The sequence below is a fragment of the Eupeodes corollae genome, chromosome 2 (genome assembly GCF_945859685.1).
Source record: "Eupeodes corollae chromosome 2, idEupCoro1.1, whole genome shotgun sequence".
Taxonomy (NCBI): domain Eukaryota; kingdom Metazoa; phylum Arthropoda; class Insecta; order Diptera; family Syrphidae; genus Eupeodes; species Eupeodes corollae.
The window spans coordinates 44,802,724-44,824,176 of record NC_079148.1 but is presented as its reverse complement, the minus strand read 5'-3'; the positions used below and the strand labels follow the sequence as shown (position 1 = coordinate 44,824,176).

At 31.4% G+C, this 21,453-nt stretch overlaps 1 protein-coding gene across 13 annotated transcripts in view; it reads left to right on the top strand.

Annotated features, from left to right (window-relative positions):
• Positions 1-21,453, top strand: part of LOC129944161 (neurobeachin) — a 684,301-nt gene that overhangs the window by 463,537 nt on the left and 199,311 nt on the right. The gene's annotated exons all lie outside the window — the stretch shown is intronic.

The following is a 21,453-nucleotide window of genomic DNA, read 5'->3' as shown; positions in this document are numbered from 1 at the left end:
CATTTATAATAAGATTGCGATATTTAATTGACGCTTTTAAGAAGTAATATAAGTTTGAATAGCTGTAGCCATTAAGAACGTTGAGAAGTTTAGAATGAGAAAGCATGCCGCTGTGAAGAAATTTTCCTCTGTACGTTTTGAATACTGGGCGGGTTGCAATGAAGTGCATGGCATTTTACTATTCTCCATATTACGTATTGTACATATACCATCTGTATCTGTGGGAGGCTCTTCAATTTATATTAATGAGCAGCAGCGACCTTTAAAGATTATGAAAAATTATGTCGCACTAACTGTAAATTCCGTCTAGTGTTTTTCATTTTTAGTGAAAGAATGTTATGTGATCTGGGCCATTCAAGTAGATTCATGTCAAAATAAGATCCAACGAATATCCATGAAAAAGATTCAACCATTATTTAGCCCAGAAGATAGCTTCCGATGTGCTATTATGAAAATCAAGATTTCGTCTTATGAAAGAAAAATGTAGCTGAAGGGACGTTAGAAAACCCTTCGCTTAACCTGTTTCAATGTACGTGGGTTAGAAGTTTCAGACAAAAGATCAATTATAAAAACAAGGTAGAGCGCCGGAGTCAAAACGGAGCCCTGGGGTACACCAGCGTTTATTTTGTATATATCAGTTTGAACTTATCCAATAGTACTTAAATTGAGCGGTTCGAAAGGCAATTTCTAACCCAAACTCTATCAAATACCTTTGAAATATCAAGTGCAATAATCTCACTTCCTCCGAAACGATGTAAGGATTTGTTCCACTGCTGGGTGAGATAAACCATAAGAACACCAGTCAATCTATTGCTAAGAAAGCCATACTACGTCATTAAGAAGCTTTTGAACTTCAAGATATTTCTTAAGCTGATCAGCGTTAATCAGCTTTTTTTTGAACTTGAAAAGAAAGGAAGTAAGATCAATTGGATGATTGAATTTATACTTTATAATAAGCTGCTTCTTACTTGTGTACTGCTTCGCACTTTCTTAAACCTTGCGTGTTAGAAAACTCCATGCATTTTTGATGATACTCAAAGCGGGAGGGTATAGTGGAAACTCTAACTGCTTTATATTTTGGCTTTGCAGCCGCTTTCTAGGTTCTTACTAGCGAACCAAAAATATCCTAGAACTAATGTCATTTTACAAAAACTTTACTTTATTTGAAAGAATAATTGAAGTAACCACTTTGTAATTCTTGTCCATATAAAAACAGGTTTTCTATATTGTTATTTACTACCTTGAGACTTCAATTCTTTGATCATCATAAGTGTCTATTTTAGCCATTTCCGTTCTACTTAATGATATTTTTTTAATATTCAATAAAAAAAGGGCAAACGAATACAAAATTAAACTGTTTATCACTTCACGAAAGTTTCTTGATAGTTCAACTTAAAGGTTTCGCTTTTGCGGCGGAGCAAGGTAAAGTGAGACTATTCTAATGAAATTGGCTTTACAAAGTCCGTTAATTTTGGGAAATTCTTTAAAATTCTATTAATTTCAAATTGCGTTTTTTTATCTTGTCTTCATATGTTTAATTGAAAATTTAGAATGAAACAACAACAACTTGTGTGTGCTACCACCAAGTTCATAGGCTGGAGTTATAGCTATTTGTTATGTTTAAATCAAAGAAGTATCAAAAAGTTCAAATGCTATTGACGGTATTTGAAATTTTGTCTCAAAATATTTTATCTCAAAATATTTTATCAATTTTAACTTCCCATGGGAAGTCATTGTAATCAGTCCGAATTGTCTAATTGAAAATTTTGACATTTTGCGACGTTTCAGGGTTCTAGAATCTAAATGAAAGATTTGTACGTTCAGGTAGCTTTTTTCGTGGTCCATATCTCAAATAACTCTGAAGAAAATTTAGTTGATGTTTTTTTTTTACCGTAGTAATTTAAAACATCTCATGAATCAATAACTCTAGCGACTTGAGTTTACATTTAAATTATATATTTTAGCGTGATACCAAACTTGTGTTTTTGGAAGAAAAATCAATTAACGTTTATTTTATAAACCAAATAAAATTAAAAAAATTAATTGCCACCTCAATTATTTTATAAACAACATTTTATCTCAAAAATAATTATATGCGTCGAAGAATAACGTTTGATAAAATTTTGGAGAAAAATCCAATTAACAGGTTTCTTACGAAAAATTAAAAAAAAACTTTAAAAACATTAACAAAACTTGGTAAACATTGATTTTTGACTCAAATAACTCAAAAATGAAAAATATTGGCTTCAAACTAATTTTATCTTATAGAAAATATTGTTTTCGACATTCAGTAAAAGTTTTATAATAATCCAACAGTTAATTCTTCAAAATGATTTCATTATGTGCTACATTTTTTATTAGAAGAATCTGTATTTGTTTATATTAGAAATAATATTGTTCAAAAAATGCTTCTAAAATTGGTAAAAATTTGTTTTCGACAAAAAATCGCGTTAGCAAAAATAGATTTTGAAATCAAACTTTTTATCATTTAAAAAAAAATATTGTCTGAAAAGTTTTATAAAAAAATACAAGAAAACCAAAAAAAAACTGATAATAAATTGTTTTCTACTCAAGTAGGAGAACAAAGAAAAATATTGACGTCAAATTGTTTATCTCACACAAAATATTGTTAAGAATATTTTTAAAGTTATTAGCGTGGGCCGCAACCAAGCCTCTTTTTATGTTTTGTATTGGTACATAAATCATTTTAGATAATATTAGACAACGTAACTTGAAATAAGTATACGAATTATAAAGTTCGCAACAGTACTTGGGTATTTTGGGTTGATGAATATGAACTTATAACAAAATTCTATCGTATTTTAAGTAAAGCCCAAAGAATTGAACTACTCATTTAAGGACCCAGATAAAGCAATTTTTTTCACCTATCATTGGATATATTAAAGTAAAGTATATAAAATATTTTTTAATTTGTCGCCATTCAAGATCAAAACTTAAACAAAATAAATCCTTAAAGTTTTTTTACAAAATTTTGTTGAAAACAAAAAATTATATTAATATTAATTATTAAAATTTATATATCAAATAATTGAATTTTCGCTATAAAATTCATTACTAATGAACTTCTTTTTTTGTTTCTTTACAGGTAAGTGTTCACCGCCCATAATGAATAATCATATTAAATTGGTTAATGCGTGAGTACCTTTCTACTTTTTCTGGGTAAAAATCCTTTAATAAATATGCCAACAATTTATTTAAAAATCGAAATACGTATCTATAAAAACATACACTGTAAGACCATCAAAAAATTTCAACTCAATAGCTTATTTATGTTATGTTTTTGGAATAAGTCTTTCAGCTTACAGAAAAAGTAGTTTTTTTGTAATCATTTATTTTTCAAATTAGTTGGTTGTGCAATTTTTGCACATTAATTAATTCCAAATTTGTAAACCATTTCTTTTGTTTGAAATTTTGATGGTTTCAAGTGAATTTACCAAAATTCTATTCACCAATACACTTTAGTAGTTTTCAATTTAAATTCACAAAAAAAGCAATAAAATTGATGAATTTTCAGACATTCTATTGTATACGTTTATAATTATCTATAGTATAGGCACATTATTTGCACCACTTCTATGCCTAAATATAACTTTTAAAACCAAAATAAATGTTAAAGGTATATGAAAAGTTGCAATCGAGGCCAAAAATGAAAACCATAACCAACTATGCATGTACTACGGTTATACCAAATAAAAAACTATTTTCAATATCCATGTTAGCGAGAGCATAAATCATTTTAATTGAATTTGTTTCAATCGGCCAAACCGAACTCAAACTCATTTCGTGGTTTTATACTAGATAAATGCAGATATAAGTGCATATTTTTGTGGATACATTTATAGGATATACAATTGTATAAATTACTCAGGGATAAAATTGCCTATCGATGATTTATAAAAGCAATTTAGGTGTAAGTTATATTGCTTTATTTGTTCGTCTATATAACACACAAATATGTATATGTACATAAGTGTAAATGCGAATCAATATTTTTTATAGTGTAAATAAAAATATATTATGTGAATGGATATAATCAGTTCATCCGGCAATTATCTACACATATTTTTTTAAATGATTTTATTAAATTGAAGCAAATTCAAGCTCAATTTACAAGGTAACCCGCTTCAAATATGAAATAATAAAAAAAAATACTATGGACTTCAATTTTAAAATTATATCGAGTGTTTATAAAAATCAAATGGTATTCTTTAAAATAGTATTTTTTATCAATGAAAAACAAAAAATAATACAAGTATATTTCTTTTATCATATTTAAATCCATTTGGAAACTTTGTGTTCTATTCAAATACGATAGACCTTCACTGGAGGTGTGGAGTTCCTGTAATTTTTGTTCCAAATAAATTATATTTGATATATAAAAATATAAATACGGGTTTGTCATGAATAATGTAAAACTTTTTGATTTCGTATGTGTATGCAGTTTTTGCTAAAATTGTTGATCTTTAAACATTTTTTAACAACTTCATACAGAGTATATTGAAAAAAAAATGATATGTTTTAACTCTTTCTAAATTAAATCTTCCAAAAGTGAATTGAATTGTTTCCTTCCAAATAATAGACTGAAGGCATTTTAACTGGTTTTGTAAAAATTAACAAAAAATAATTTTCCAGTTTTATTCAATCCTTAAAATTGATTTTATTTCTCAATAAGTCTTACAAAACGAATACCATTAGGACTGTTTGATGCGTACAAGACTCTTTATTGGTCTGGTCTGAGGCTTCTCTAAAGTATTTTGAGCAAGAAAATGTAAATTCGTCACTCCAATATTTGAATAATAAAAGCCGAAGAGAACTTGGGCCTAGTCACTTAAAACTCTACACCACTTCTGTGTGCGAGCCATTTCAGAAATGAAGGCGACCTACAATTTTTATGTCTAATCTGAATGGCTAGTTAAAAAAAAACTGTTTTCATAACAAGAAGCCAGAAGCAGCACCCGTGCAAAAACAAAACCTTTAGCATGACAGTCTTACGCACTAACCATCACGCTTGAATGGTCGTCCTAATATTTGTTGTTATCATTTAGAGTCCATTCTGTTCTTTTTTTGGTCCCTTGATTAACTGATTTCCGGAATATTTGCAAAGCTCAATCCTATTTCAATTTCCTTCTTTTTTTTTTAAGAAAATCGTCAAATTTTGCTTCGGATATTATAATTTCTTGATTAGTAGATTAACATTCAAAAATACATTTAAAATCGAAATTAAGAAAAACATAACTTTTAATTTCTAGTAATTTGGCATTTAATTTTTTAAAGAGACACCAAAATCGCTATTTAAGAAATATGTGTCAAAAATTGTAAAAACCAAAAACCGACATTTCAAAATAAAAGTCAAATAAATCATTAAGGAATTTTTCCAATTTAAAAAAATATTCTCAATCTTTGTAATAAAAAAACGGTTGTTTTAGGTAAATAAATTCAAAAATAAATCATTTAAACATTAAAGAAATAATTTGTTTATTAACTTCCCATAGGAAGTTATTGTAATGGGTCCGATTTGTCAAATTGAAAATTTTGACATTTCTCGACGTTTCAAGGTCCCTAGAGTTGAAATAAAAGATTTTTAGAAAGATGTCTGTGCGTGCGTGTGTACGTAAGTTCGTACGTCCGTATGTCCGTACGTCCGTACGTTCGCGATGTTTTTTTCGTCTTCCATAGCTCAAGAACCAGAAGAGGTATCAACTTCAATTAAATTTTGCTATACAGATAATAAGGCAGAAAGATGCAGAAGGGGCTCTCAAGAAAATTGCGTGGGTACTTTTTTTACCATAGCAGTTTGACATCTGATAAAATTTTGAGAAAATCGAATTGACAGTTTTTTTACAAAAAATAAAAACCTAAAAAGAAATGTAAAAGTTCGTAAAAATTGATTTGCGACTCAAATATTTTTTCAAAACTTTGAGGTATTGACTTTAATTTACTTTTATCTTTTAAAAAATATTGTTGTCATTCGGTTAAAGTTTGAAAAAAAATCGAATTGACAGTTTTTTTTTTTAAATTAACAAAAGTTGGTAAAAATTGAATATCGATTTAAATATCTTTTCAAAAAGTTTAAATTTGGGCTTCAAACTTATTTTACCTTTTAAGAAATATTGTTTTCAATATTTGGTAAAATTTTAAAAAATTCGAATTGAAAGTTTATTTACAAAAAATAAAACTCTAAAAAAAAAACAGTACTAAAACTTGGTAAAAATTTACTTTCGGCTTAAATACCTTTTCAAAAATTAAAAATATTGGCTTCAAACTTATTTTATTTCACAGAAAATATTGTTTTCAATATTAAGTAATTTTTATATAAACATCTAACCGTAAGTTTTTTCATACAAAATAAAATCTCCAAAAAATAGTACGAACATTTGGTAAAAATTGATGCGAGTACATATAGACAAACTTTTAAGCAAGACAAATCGACAGACGGGATGGGAAGTTATCAGTGTGGGTCGCATTCCAGCCTCTTTGTAATTTCGAGTCGAAACCGTTTTTTGTCAATTTTAAAAATACCAGTACTTTAATAAATCAAATAAGTAAAATGTGTCTTTTGTCTTGAACATTTGAAATTTTCTTTATTCTATCATACAAATTATTTCAATTCCCGCTATTGTTCTGAAGAGGTGTTCTTCAACGCTGGCAAAACCAATGCGTAAGCTTTTTCATCTGTCCTACTCCTCTGGTCTCGTTCCGAGCGGATGAAAAACTGCATTTGTCCAGCTTATTCCCAAAAAAGGCGAATCTTCCTCACCCTCTTGCTATTGTCCTTTTTTACCAAAGGTCGTAGAAGAGCTGGTTATCAACTTAAGAAATATCTCGAAGACCGAAAGCTTCCTAATGAACGACAGTACGGCTTTCGCAGCAATAGGTCCACTGGTGATCTCATGGTTCATCTCACTAAACAGTGGAGCAAATCTTTATATCGTTTTGGTGAAAGTAAGATTATTGCTCTTGATATTTCAAAAACATTTGATAGGGTTTGGCATCAAGCTCTCTTATTGAAAATGCGTGCTTTCGGTTTTCATAAATCCCTTCTTCATTGGATTAGTAATTACCTTTCGGATCGTTTAATACAAGTAGAATTGGATGGATTCAAGTCTGAAAACCATAAAATAAATGCCAGGGCTCTGTTTTATCTCCAACACTCTTTCTCATTTTTAATAATGATCTCCCGTCTGCAACTTCTAATCCAATGCATTTTTTCGCTGACGGTAGTACTCTTAGCTTTTCTTATTCGTTTTCAGATTCACATTCCTCTTCTTCGGATTTGGGACTGCAACTACAAAATATGATAAGCTCATTAAATTTCGAACCAAACAGAATTCTTGAATGGGGATTAAAAAACCGCGTGAAATTTATGCTTCGAAAACACAATGCTGTCTTGTATCGTTAAAGCGAGATTCACCCAACTTGCCATTATCCATGGATGGCGCTTGCATCGAGAAGACTGAACATCTCGATATTCTCGGTATGTGCATCACCAACCACCTTTTGTGGAATGATCGCATACGCGATGTCGCGAAATTGCCGCAAGATGTTTTCGGTTTTCTAGGGCGATGCAAGAAGTTTTTCTCCCACTCTGATCTGGCTGTTATCTACAAAAGTTATATACGTCCAAGGCTTGAGTATAACACCCATATCTGGGCTGGTGCACCTGCAACCTGCTTAAGCTTCTTCGACAGCATTGAACGTAGAGCATTTAAATTAATCGGTGATAACGCCATCATAGGATCATTAACGTAACTTGAACATCGTCGTAAAGATTCTTGTGGAATCCGTTATTTTAACGGTTTATGCTTAAGAGAAATAGCAAGTTGCATTCCTACCGTTAAAGAGTTCAACCGTAATACTCGCGCTTCTAGGAATGCTCATCAATATACTAACTTCGGTCGTAATGTCAAGTACAGAAATTCGTTCTTTAGCCGTACTACGCGAATGTAGAATTCCTTACCACACACTGTTTTTCCCAGCCATTCCAATATTCAAGAATTCAAAACCAATGTGCACCGACACCTTCTTTCACCCTCTCTCTCCTCTTCCTAGTGCTCACACTGTGTCTTTGCATAATAAGGGTAGTTATATGCCCTTAATTGTGTACTCATTATAAAAAAAATTTCAATAAATATAATTTTTTTGTATATACTCATAAATTTTACTACGTGCAAGTGAATGAAAATCAAAAATCAAATCAAAACAAAATATAATATTGTCACAGGTAAATAATTGTGTTGATAAAAGAACACAGATGTTCACATATTTTATAGTTACACAATTTAAGTCAATAAATTTTGGTTTAATTAGCAAACACAATTGATTTTGTCAAATTTAATTGAAATTGGATTTTTGGAAATGCCAACAATGTCCATAAATTTGTACGAGTATATAAACAAAGGTATCAATTACTTTCAGGTGAAAACACAAATCACATCCATAAAATACGTGCATACAAATATTATTAGTGTTGTATGTTTATGGAAGAATCGAAAACAAATTTAATGAGTTTTTATCTTATTTTTAGATCAAAAATTAAAACTGGCATATTTACAATAAATATTCCCAATCAATTGTTTCTTAATAAATTGTTTCTTATCAAAAAAGGATGTATCATAATGTGGCAAGTTATCACGATTGAAAATTTTGTCCTTAATTCATTCAAGTAAAAACTACTATTTAAATGAATAACACTTTTTGCCTCACATGCACATCAAAACCACCACAACCACGAACAATAAATGAGATCAAATAAAAATGGTTAACTTAAATCCCACCGTGAATAGTAATTTGACTTCAATTTGCTCAACATAAACTATTTTGACATTCTTTTTAAAACTTCCAAGACATCATTTAACATAAAAAAAAACTAAACAAAAAACTTTCTGAATTATTGATGGACTTCTTCTTAGACTTAAGAGACTCAATCTTGTCTAACATACCATCATCAAGTTTATACTAGGTATTCGCATTAAATATTCAGCTTCAGCAGACTTTGTAAACTTTAAACGGAGCCATCAAAAACTGACACAATATTAAAACTTTCAACTTTTCGAACAACAAAAGACTAAGTTTTGTCACCTCGTGCTTGGAGTCTGATTTTTTTTTGTTTCTTGAGAAAAACTCTTTTCTCAGCAATATAAATGTGGTGAAACTTCATATGTCATCTGCACACACATTTGCTCACCTCATTCTCAATGTTCACTGATCCTTTGCCTTTCGTAAGGAGGTGAAAACAAACCTCTCTCTCTCTTCTTTTCTATTGACTATATGACAGCAGAAAAAAGGTGACGAAGAAGATTCCCAAACTAGATTATCGTTGCCAGACTGTGTTGACATGTGAACAGCCTCCCAGGTATAAAATGTGAATAGAAAGAAATCCTTTTTTTTTTTTTTTGAAAGGATCAACATTATTGTACACAAATGTATAGGACTTGTCACTCCTCGTGGTTCGTATCATCATTTTGATGTTTTATCACAGATTGCATTACAATAACTTGAAAGTGGGAAAAAAAAATCATCACAAGAGAAACCAAGCAATAAAAAGAAAACTCCACTAAAATGCCTTGCAGCTGAGAGAAAAAAAAAAGATGAAGAAAAAAGCACACAAGCAGGAAATAAGGATGTTCACAAGGATAACGATTAAAAAATGAATGCGATACGCCACTATACTATATCACTACTTGTGCCAAAAGATTGGAGCGATGTCACAGCATTTGGGTGCGGTTGGTGTGGTTTTTTCTTTATTTTTGAGTTTGAGTTTTAGCACAAAGTGTCACAGCTCGCTTGTTGAATTGATTGCTTTGCCCTTTTTTGTCGGTTTCGTTCTGCTTGTCATCATCATCGCCTCCTGTTTCTTGGAATTTGAGATGCAAAAAAGAAATTACCCATCTAGCTATCCAAATAGAAAACACACAAAAAAAAAGCTGAGCAATATAGAAAAAAACTCACTTTACACGAAAGCGTTTCTGTGGCTGGCAGGAGATAGAAGAACAGCAGAAGCAAAATCACTTTCTTTGAGTTTGCAAAGCAAAACCTTACGGGTGGAAATGTAATTTCCTCCACTTCTCTTCTTTTTTTTATTTTTCTTTCTTCAATATCGCTCTTCTAAAAGGACGAAATTGGGATCACTCACAGAGGACAATAAGAAAAGAGTCATGATGAACTGAAATTCTCCAGATTGGATTCTGATGCCTTGGGCAATAGCTTTTTTTATTATTTATTTCTGTTGGCTCATTATATTGGGACTATTTACTGAGTAAGGTTTGTAGGATCCATACATGTGTAGAGCATGTATGTGTATGTATGTGATAAGGTCCTAAGCTTTTGGGCTAATTTTTACTTATTTTTTGGGAGATGTTTGGATCTATGAAATGTTTTGAGAGTAAGGATATGTTTCGAATGAGTGAAGCATAAATAGCAAATAATTAACCAACAAATATGTTACCATTTATTTTTACAAAAGTATAACTCATCAACTATTACCAAATCCCGGATCTGTTAGTTTCAAACTATCCCCTTTTACTTCATGCAAAATTTTAAAGAAAATGTTGTTGCAAATAAAAAAGTGCGTATACGCCTCAGTGAACATTTTTTATTTTCTCGTTGATTTTTAACATAAAATTGTTTCTAATGAATTTAATATACCCTGATTTAGAAAATAAGAATCATACAAATATAGTAGACTCTCTCTAAGCCGTAAATTTGTTTTTCTAAAGCTATTTCTCTTTTGTTTAACTTGTCTCACTTTGTACAATTTAAATGAATACTTTCTCACCCCGTTGTGGTGTGAGTGATAAATACAATTCCCATATAATATGTACACTACTATATTCCAAGTGTACACCATAATCTGGGGCAATGTTTACCCAACAACGCTTGCCTCATTACTCTAAGGATCAAGTGTGCTCAATTGAAATTTATACGCTGTTTTCTAGAGCCTCACCATAACCATCAGCATCAGTAGAATTACCAGGACTTTGCGTTTGCAGTAGTTCTCCTCTTTTTCTCTCTCTACATCTCATTGAATAAATACATAAGCTGATGGCTGCTGAAGAATCCTGAAGATATGGCAATGGTTAGACAACAAAAAAACAAACGTTCTACTAACTGTAGGAGTACATGAAACGAAACAGGACTCTTCTACAGCAAATGCATTCAACACTAAAAGAAAAGAAAGGGGAGCAATGTCGTAAATACAAAAAAAAAGTTATAATAAAAGTGGCTCTGTCGTGCCTATACTTGGCTTATAGGGTGTAGAGTCCTCTTATGTGCATAGCATAGAACCACCCAATGCTCCTACTAATGCATTCACAAGTTAAAGAGTGTGCTGTTTCTGCTGAACATAGTCAAAACATATTAACAGTCATATGTACCTACTCCTGTGTTTGCCTTTGGTTTTGTTTGAAAAGTGTGAGCATAATTACAGTTTACCCAGAGGCTGGAGATGCGTAGATACCATGACGACGACTATAGAGACGACGACGATGTATTTAGATCAAAGAACACCAGGCGTAATAAGAATTAGAACCATTACCACACTCATCATGAACACTATATAGAATGTAGATACAGTACATACCATGACTAAAGAAAGGGATAGGGCGGACGTTGACGATGATCATTATCCTTGTTGTGATGAGCGAGAGATGTTGTTGTTTTGTTGTAAAACTGAATTTTAAGACAAAACATCCAGGAAGGATATTCATGTTCTTTATAAAGCCTTACATAAAACTTAAAAACGAAAAAAATGGCTGGGGGAATACGCACCGTTTTCTATTCAACCGTACCAATGCAAATAAGCATACAGCCTTGACCAAAAGTGTGCTAGACATAATTACTTATAAAGTGTTTATTAGATGTGTGGCGCAGGTTCATGTGCTTATCGCTATTTTGAAGGGAAAAACATCATTTAGGACCAACAAATTAGGAAATATTTGACTCTTTCTGATTTAGGAAATCTTCACACTCACCAACACGTTTAAAAATTTGGAGCTCATGGTAATATATTCTTGAATGCAGTTTTTTTGTTTATAAGTCTTCAACGATCTCTAGGACCCACAACTGCTCATTTCATTTATTTATTTATAAATTGACTTTTTGAAACTTTCAGTCTATGGTTTTGAAACAATAGTTTTGGCACCAAAAAATACTTTATGAAAGTCTATTTAAACCTTTCTTCTTTCCGTAAAAAAATACGAACTTAAAGTAAAAACCTTAAATTTTAATGTTTGCTTAAAAGCTTTCTTCTTTTTTTTAAATGTATGCTTTTAAAGAAATTTTTCAATAAATAATTTTAAAATATTATGAAAAATCATCAATCCAATCAAACCATCCAGTTCCACGAATGCCCACCCACTTCTTCTTGCTTAGAGAGACATCTTTTTCAGCAACACATCAAGAATGTTGATTATTTTATCCAATTTTATTGTTTCCCCTATTTCAATATTCAAAACATCTGACATCAGAAAATGGCTTATCGAGGTGAAACTAAAATTTATCATTTGAAGAATAATCGATTAGTGTCATGATGTCTTGATTTAGTCTATTCTGAGGCCAAAATTTTGATGTTCAATTCTTCATAATCTGTGTGTTACTTTTTGATGACAATAACTCAAAAGTCAAAGCAAGATCGACTTCTCAAGAAAAAAAAGTAAAAATTACTATTGCTGTTTTAATATTTTTCACCAAGGCTGTATGTATAGTTCGATGTAGAAATAGGTTGATGACGATGGTCGTAATGTTGATTATTGGTGAAGGCTTTTATGCTTCAGGAAGCTTACCTACAGCGATATCAAAACACTACCCCAGCCAGCAGACATCATGATTAATGATCACGTTTCGGTTCGAAAGATGCAGTCCATCTTCCAATGGTGGTTTCGGTCGAAATGATGGTAGAGTGGTGGTATGGTCGGTGGTGATGGTGGAAGATACATCTGGGAGACAGGTGATTAAGCTGGAACATGGCTGTTGGACACATTACTACACAGATAGTACAGTAGAAACCTATATAAAATCTAAAGGTACACCTAGAGCGAGAGTAAATTGAAATATAGTAGAAGCTGTCTAGGATTAAAGAAGATTTAAACTTATCCATCCAATGCAGTGTTATACAACGCATACACATTACACAGTTTTATACTAATGCAAAGGATACACCAAACAAAAGGATGTATCTACTTTTATAAATACGTACACATAGAACTTACCTGGGTTGCATAAGATAAACCATGTAGAGGGTTAAGTGATTAATGAACTAGGCTATCCGAATATAAGAAGCTATAAACTAACTTGTGTATACTATCTATATGAACTTCATTTATACGAGTATCCTTTTCATTGAAATATTATCCTGAAAAAATGTTACATTTATCATTTTAACAACATTAAGATATGGGGTCATAATTAAATTTTAAAAGTTAATATATGTATTTTGAAGCGAACATTGGAGCAAGATTAAGACTTTAGAGGGTTTGAAGGTCTTACACATCTTTTTTTTATTAAAATTTACAAAATTTGTAATATCAGAAAACACATCAGTGTTTACAATGGATTAAACTGCTATAAGCTGATAAGAATACTAGGTTTCAGCAACTATGTCACAAAAATATGACAGTTTTTCAATTTAAAGATAGCAAACATATATTTTGAAAGAAATATAAGTTTCACGTCTTTATTTTGTGTCAATTTCATGGTCGAGGAAAATTGAAAAATCTGTTATATTTTGTATGGTTTTGGTTTTCACTTAATTTTTTTTTCAATCAGGAGGCAAAAACCTTTATCAATCTTACTTTCAATAATTTCATTGACACCAAAACAAAATCTCTAAAAAATGTCAGGCTCTAAACGTCTTTAAAACTAAATTTGAGGAACATCAATAGGTACTAAGGTCGTGAGTATTTTTAACTTAATTAGTTTTAACTATCTTACGTAAAAACCATTTTTTTAAATACCTTGATTCATTCCGTCTCTCTCTCTTTGTCTGACATTAATTGTCTTTTCAAAATCAAATGGGGTGGCGCAACAGTCCGTTGTGAACCAGGGCCTAGTGACTTACAACTCTCAACCATTCCTGTGTGCGAGTACTGTTGTCAGGAATGGAACGTTTGCTAAAACTTAAAGCCGAATTAAGTTAGAATATTCCTACCATATTATTATTTTCAACTAAAAAAGAGTACGTTTACGCCCCAGTGACCATTTTGTGTTTTTTAATAGAATATACCTTATCTTCCTACAAACCTTGTTTTTCTAGTAGGACTTGTATATTTTAAATATCCAGATTCATATTTTCAAAACAAATTTAAAGTTTGTTGGAAACATACCTGAAAAAGTTTGTTTTTCAAGCTTATCTAGAATTTCACAAAAATTGTTTTTCGCCTTATAAGCTCTTTGGTTCCGAAAAGGACTAAAAATACATTTTTAACCTTAAATTGCGCCATGAAAAAACTATTATGCATTTACTATGAATGTGCACTAAAAGTTTTAGACCTTGATATATTTTGTTTTTATTCTCAAGGACACATATTCCCAGATAAATGAAATATTGCGTGTGCATTTTTTTTCTGTTTCTATATTTTGTGTTTGTTCTTCTGAGAACAGGGACACTCAATCCCTCTTGGTTGCAAAGAAAAATATGTACATAATAAAAATAGAAAAAGAAAGAAAGAAAATAAAACAATAATAAAAGTTAGCACAATGCTTTATAGAGCTCTTGTTAATGTGGTAGTGGTGGTGGTTGGAGAATGGAATAATAATTTATTTCTCTTTTCGTAAGAGTTAAATTAGTAATTAATTTTTTTGCTCTATTCATGCAACATCTTTTTCTACCCTATCTGATGGTTGTTAGCATTAGAGCTTTTGTTTGCTTAGTTATCTTTTTTTTCTTTCTTTTATGGGTTTTTCTCTTCGGCAGAAGAAAAAAAAAGGATTCTTTCTTTGATGCACATCCTTTTAACAAATTATTGTACTGGTTCTGGGTTATCTATATATAAGTTGGGGTTTTTAATTTTTTTTGGTGGTGTATGTGTTTTAGTCTCTGCAGGAAAAGAAAAATAATAAACGCTTGAAAGAGTAAAATTTATTCAGCCGTTTAATGTTAAAACTTGTTATCCTTTATGCTCGTATCTGGCATAATTAGCGCCCAAGGGAATCATTATTATTATCATCATCATCGTCATTATCATCAGCTTGCAGTGCATTTACGCGCAAAGCAAGGATACTTTGTTCCAGCCTCAGCATCATTAACAGTACCGCCCGTCATCGTCATCGTCGTCATAATCGACATTTCATCATTGTATCTGGAAAAATGATATTTGCATCAGTATAGGAGTGGGTATTGGGTATACCTATATCCTTAATATGTATGTGAACGCGAATATGTGTATACCTCAGGCAAACATTTACGAGTATAGACCATTTTTATCATGAAATCTTTTGTCGGTGTTTCCCAACATGTGGAATTAATCCTTTGGAAATTGTGAGTGTGTGTGTGTTTTTTTTTGAAACACAACTATTGTTTTTCGATGTGAAGAACGTTGTATTCCCTGAAGGATTTCAGGGAATACATAGAGATAATAAATTTTTTCAAAAACATAGAATCAAAACTGAAATCCTTAGGGAAGTTAAAAGGTATTCAAAAATGTCCATTAAGGTAATATTTTGTCCGAATGGTAAAATATCTGGAGTGCATCATTGGATATTTTTTCTCTTGAATCAATTTTTTGAATTCTATGTTCACAAATAAAGTTCGTGAAATTGATAATTTTTTAAGCTTGTTTTTTAATTTTGCAAAAACTACAAAAAATTGTACATCACAATCAAACGTCGTTATAGGAGAATTCTCTTACGTTTTTGAGCTAAAGCGAGGCATGTACATAGAAAGTGAAGAACTGTTTTCTCTTCTTCGTGATGAATACAGCTTCTGAAAAAGTTAAAGTAAAAGATAACAAGCCTAGAAGCGTGACTTAATTTCTATTAGACGGTGTTCAATTTTGACACCGATTATCGAGGAATTTTTTTACCGCCAAGACTGTTATAGAGTTTTTAGAGACAGAGTCTAGAGATTCGATTGTGGCCTGACTACAGTCCAGGGCGGACCTAGGCCTCAACCAACATGAGTTTCAAGCCAGCTCGGTCCCTAGCTAGCTGTCTCCAAGTTGGTTGAGGTCTTCACCCACTTGCGTGCGCCACCTGAGTCGCGGTTTCCTCTAGTGCGCCGTCCCTCGGGATAGAATTCGAAGGCCCTCCAGGCTGGAACGTTGATGTCCATTCGCTCTACATGACCTAGCCATCTAAGTCATTAGACTTTAATTCTGTTAACTAGGTCAGTGTCACTGCAAAACCCGTGCAGTTCGTCGTTATATCTTCTCATCACCCGAAGAATTTTTTTCTCGAAGCATCCTAAGACAATCTCATCTTTCTTTGACAGGGTCCAGGCCTCAGCGCCATAAAAGAGAACCGGGATGATGAGTGTCTTATAGATGGTGATTTTAGATGCTCGAGAGAGGACTTTACTTTTCAATTCCCATTTAAGTCCAAAGAAGCACCGATTTGCAAGAGTTATTCTTCGTTTGATTTCAGTGTCGTTGTCTGTATTAATAGCGGTGCCTATGTAGACAAAGTCCTACCTCAAAGTTATAGCTGTTCATGAACACGTCGTTGTTCAATGTCCTTTTTTGATGACAGCATATACTTGGTCTTGCCCTCATTGACCACTAAACCCTACTTCTTCGCTTCCGTCGCAATGATCCAAAACGCTCCACTGACATCACACTTTGATCTTCCAATTATGTCAATATCATCTGCGTATCCAAGTAATTGGATGGACTTTTGGAAGATTGTGCCTCTAGTGTTGACGCTTGAGTTTTGCACAATTCTTTCCAGAATGATATCGAAAAAGTCGCATGACAGTGCATCGCCTTGTCTAAAACCTTTTTTGACATCAAATGAATCGGTAAGATCTTTTCCGACCTTGATAGAGCAGCGTGCATTCTAAATCGTCATTCACAAACGGATAAGTTTGACAGAGATGCCAAAACTAGACATTGCTCGGTAGAGCTCTTTCCTATAGATGCTGTCATACGCGGCTTTAAAATCGATAAAGAGATAGTGGGTATCGATTTGAAGCTCCTGCTTTTTTCCAAGATCTGTCGTAGTGTGATTATTTGATAGTTTACTTTTCTGGTATGTAGCCACAGTGATAAGGGTCTATCAGGTTGTTGACGAATGGCTTCAGACGTTCACATAATACGGCAGAGAGGATCTTATACGCAATGTTAAGGAGACTGATGCCTCTGTAGTTGGCGCAGTTTAGAGGGTCTCCTTTCTTATGTATAGGGCAAACTATGCTGAGTTCCACTCATCGGGTATGCTTTCTTACTACCATATTTTGTAGATGAGTTGGTGCATGCTCCCAAGTCATCGCCTGCTGCTTTCAGGCTATTTAGCTAAAATTATTTTTCAATTTTTGTTTTTTGAGAATAAAACATTGAAAGTAATTTTTGTATGACCCAATAACATCAAACATCGTGTCTGTCACGACCAGTGAAAACAAAGGTTCTGCAAACTTTTATTTATTTCAAAGCTTTGCAAAATAAAAAAGTCTCAAAAACGCTTTCAGCATTGAATTTTAGGTACTTTGAATTTAAATATGAACATTATTACTTATTCAAAGAATATTTTACATATTTTGTTCGAATTCTATTATTTGATGTTTTCTAACGGCATTATAATCAAAGCAAATTTATAAATTTATTTATTTTGATTTTCATGAATTTGAGTTTTTTTTATTGGTGTTGTATCTTTTATAATTCCCTTACGTGTGTGTTCACATTTACAAAAGGAAGCACCAATAGATTCAAAGTAAATAAATCGTCTTTACCGAACCCCCCCTCCCCTTAAGAAAAAGCATATTGAACCCGCATCATCGCTGTGATATAAATTCAAAAAAATACTAACAAAAAAATAAATAAAGTAGAATCATCCCAGATCATTAATAATGTAGGACGTACTACACTACGTGGGTTGTTTACACTTTTATTCCCCATTCAGGACTTTGTTTGTACATTTGTAGCTTTCCCATCAAAAATTCGAGCCTTCGAATGGGGGTTTGAGGGGGTCAAATAAGAAAATTTTAGATCGATTTTTTTTTGAGTTGGCAGAAAATTTTATTCAAATTCGTGTCGAATACGAATATATTCTCGAAGCTGTTGAAATATTCGAGTAGAAATAAAGAAGAAACCCAACCCAATTCTCGAAAACACCAGCATAGCATCGAACATTGTTGTAGAACTTGCTCTGGTATATTGACGCAAGGATATGAAATGAAAATTGAATTTTTATTTTTGTTGTGTCTGTTTGTGTTTGTGTGTTTGTGTGTGAGAGTGTAAGTGTTGTGCGTCTTTGCTTTGTTTGCTTTTATTTTTATCTATTTCGATATATTGATGGGAGGTGAGTACTTCAATTTTATTTACCGATTTTTCTGGATCAGTGAAGTTTTTTATTTTTTATTTTTACGATTCCTCATTTTCTTTTCCATGTCAATAGGAAAACTCAAAAGAAAGAAGGTAGCAGTTGCGGTTTTGCAGTTCACATTTTTGTTTGATAGTAATGGAGTTAGACAGATATGTGACAGATCTAAAAGAGTATATTTTGGAGATTTGTCATACCCACAATGTTTCATTTTGTTCGACTTCATTTGGAACAATTGAATCTCTCATATCATCAGTTGTTATTTTGTGTCAAAAGGACCTATTTTTTCTTGTATTCCTTTGTGGAGTGAGACCACTGCTTATTCATACTTTATAGAACACTTCTTTCTGAAAAATATAAATAAAACTAAAAATAAAACGTGGAATATTTAATTTTTATTTTTGTTCCTTTCCTCTTACCTATAACATTCAATTCAAAAGTAAATTGTTGTGTGTGTTTGTTTCTTTTTTTGCTGTTTGGATGTGTCGGTACTTTATTATGCGCCGAAAGGATCTTTCTTTTTGTTCAAATGTAATAATGTTCATGATGAGAGTTGTTGTGTATAACAACAAAATAATACACATTAAATGAATAGATAATAGACTTGATTAGACAGTTTATCGATTTTTAATGACTCAATTGAACATTGTTTTATTGGGAAGGTAGAGTATGTTTTTTGAAAAAAAAATACATACGTTTAAAACAGAAAAAAAAACAAGAACAAAGAAATGTCTATCAATGATGATTTGAGATAAGTGGCACAAAGACAAGACATGCAGTCACAATTTAATTATTTTAAGTGCTAAACATTTTATACTTCTCTTATTGAGTCTCAAATTGAGACTGGTTTAAAAAATTATCAAGTAGCTTATATTTGAGAAAAATTGCTTTTATAGGTAAGTTGACCGTATGATTTAAAAATATAGAAGATTGCCAATTTTTTTAGTATTGCGTGTAATTTTGAAAGCCGAAATTAGAAAAAAAAAACTTAAAAAAGAGGCTGGGATTGGACCCACACTAATAACTTCAAATCCCGTCTGTCGATTTGTCTTGCGTAAAAGTTTGTAGCTTTTCGTGTTGGGTTAAAAAAGTTGTCAGTTGAATTATTCTTACAAATTTTACAATTACCAACAATATTTTATACATAAAGAAATAGTTGAGTTTAGTTTAAAAATCTTGTTTTGTTAAATAGATTTTTAGTCGAAAACACATTTTTATCAATTTAAGTAGCTTTTCTTAAATTTTTAAAAATCGGATGTCAATTAGATTTTCCTCAAAATTTTACTGAGTGTTGAAAACAATATTTTTTAAAAGATAAAAGTAGTTTAAAGACAATATCTCAAAGTTTTGAAAAGATATTTGAGTCGAAAATCAATTTTTACCAATTTCTATGATTTTTTAAGGTTTTTATTTACTGTAAAAAAAAATCGATTCGATATTTCTCAATAGTTTTCCGAATTTTGAAAACAATATTTCTTGTAAGTGGAAATTATTTAGAAGATATAATCTGAAATTTTTGAAAAGATATTTGAGTCGAAATTCAATTTTTACCAAACTTTTGTTAAATTTTCTTTTATGTTTTAACTTTTTGTAAGAAAACTGTCAAATCGATTTTTTTCAAAATTTTTAAAAATGCTGAAAACGATATTTCTTATGATATAAAATAAGTTTGGAGCCATAGTCTGAAGTTTTTGAATAGATATTTGATTCGATATTCAATTTTTACTAACTTTGAGTAATGTTTTTTTAGGTTTTTATTTTTTATAAAAAGTATTGTCAATTCGGTTTTTTTAAAAACTTTACAAGATGTTAAAACTAAATTTTTTGGTGCACAAAATTGTTTTGCAGATTAAATCATTTTTGATTCGTTAAATTATTGAAGTACAATTTTTTTTCTCAGTTTTATTGATTTATATTAAGTGGATTTTTTCCAAAAAAAAAAGAATTTTGACTTCGGATGAATATCTTGTATTTTAAGATTGAAAAATATACATGCACATTTTTTTTTTCAAAAATTTAAACGCCATTTAATTTGATTTTTTTTTTTGAAATACTGTTATTTAAAGCTTATTAATTTATGTCTTATATTTCAATTTGTTAACACATTATGTATCGTTTACATGATTAACAAATAATGCGGTTTCAAAAGTTAACATAAATGAAAGACAAGTGGAATATTTTTTTCATGGTATCTTCTCTTTTGTTAAAAAATTTGAACGTTAAAATTATGTGTGAAACACTACATCAGTTAAATGACCACCACGCGAATTGTTGCAACCATTGATTCTTTTTAGGTACTTTTCGAACACTTTTTGACACATATTAAACGGTATCTCAGCCATAAATTTGTCCTTAAGTGCTCATGAGTTAAAACTTTATCTGCATAAGCACACGTAGGTCCACAAAAACAAATCCAGCGGTATCAAATCGCCTGATCTTGGTAACCAGTTGATATCGTCACGCTGAGAAATTACGCGGTCAGGAAATGTTTCTTGCTATGAACCATTATTCACCCACCCACATATTCTTCAAGTCGCATTCTTCAATAGCAGGCAAAGAAAAATTCGGTTAGTCTACGACTATAACGCTCCGAATTGAAGGTTACAGCCGTTACATTGTCGTTTTCGAAGAAGTAAGGTCTTACTTACACCTTCAGACCAAAAAGCGCAGCAAATAGTGACTTTTTGGGGATGTCCTGGCCTCTCTTCAAATGGTTTTACAACTTGGTTTGACCGATTTCGAATTTCAACCCCATATTTTTGGAACCAAAAAACCCGTTAGTATTTTAAAAATCAAAAATAAAATCAATGACATTTTTGGTCATCAAATTGAAAGAGTATTAGAGCTTGTGAAGAAAACATTTTATTCAAATTGATTAGTTCTTGAGCAAACTTAAAAACAAAATATTGGTTCTTGAAGAATTCAAAAATATTTTGTTTTATATTGAAAGAAGCCAAATTAAGAAAA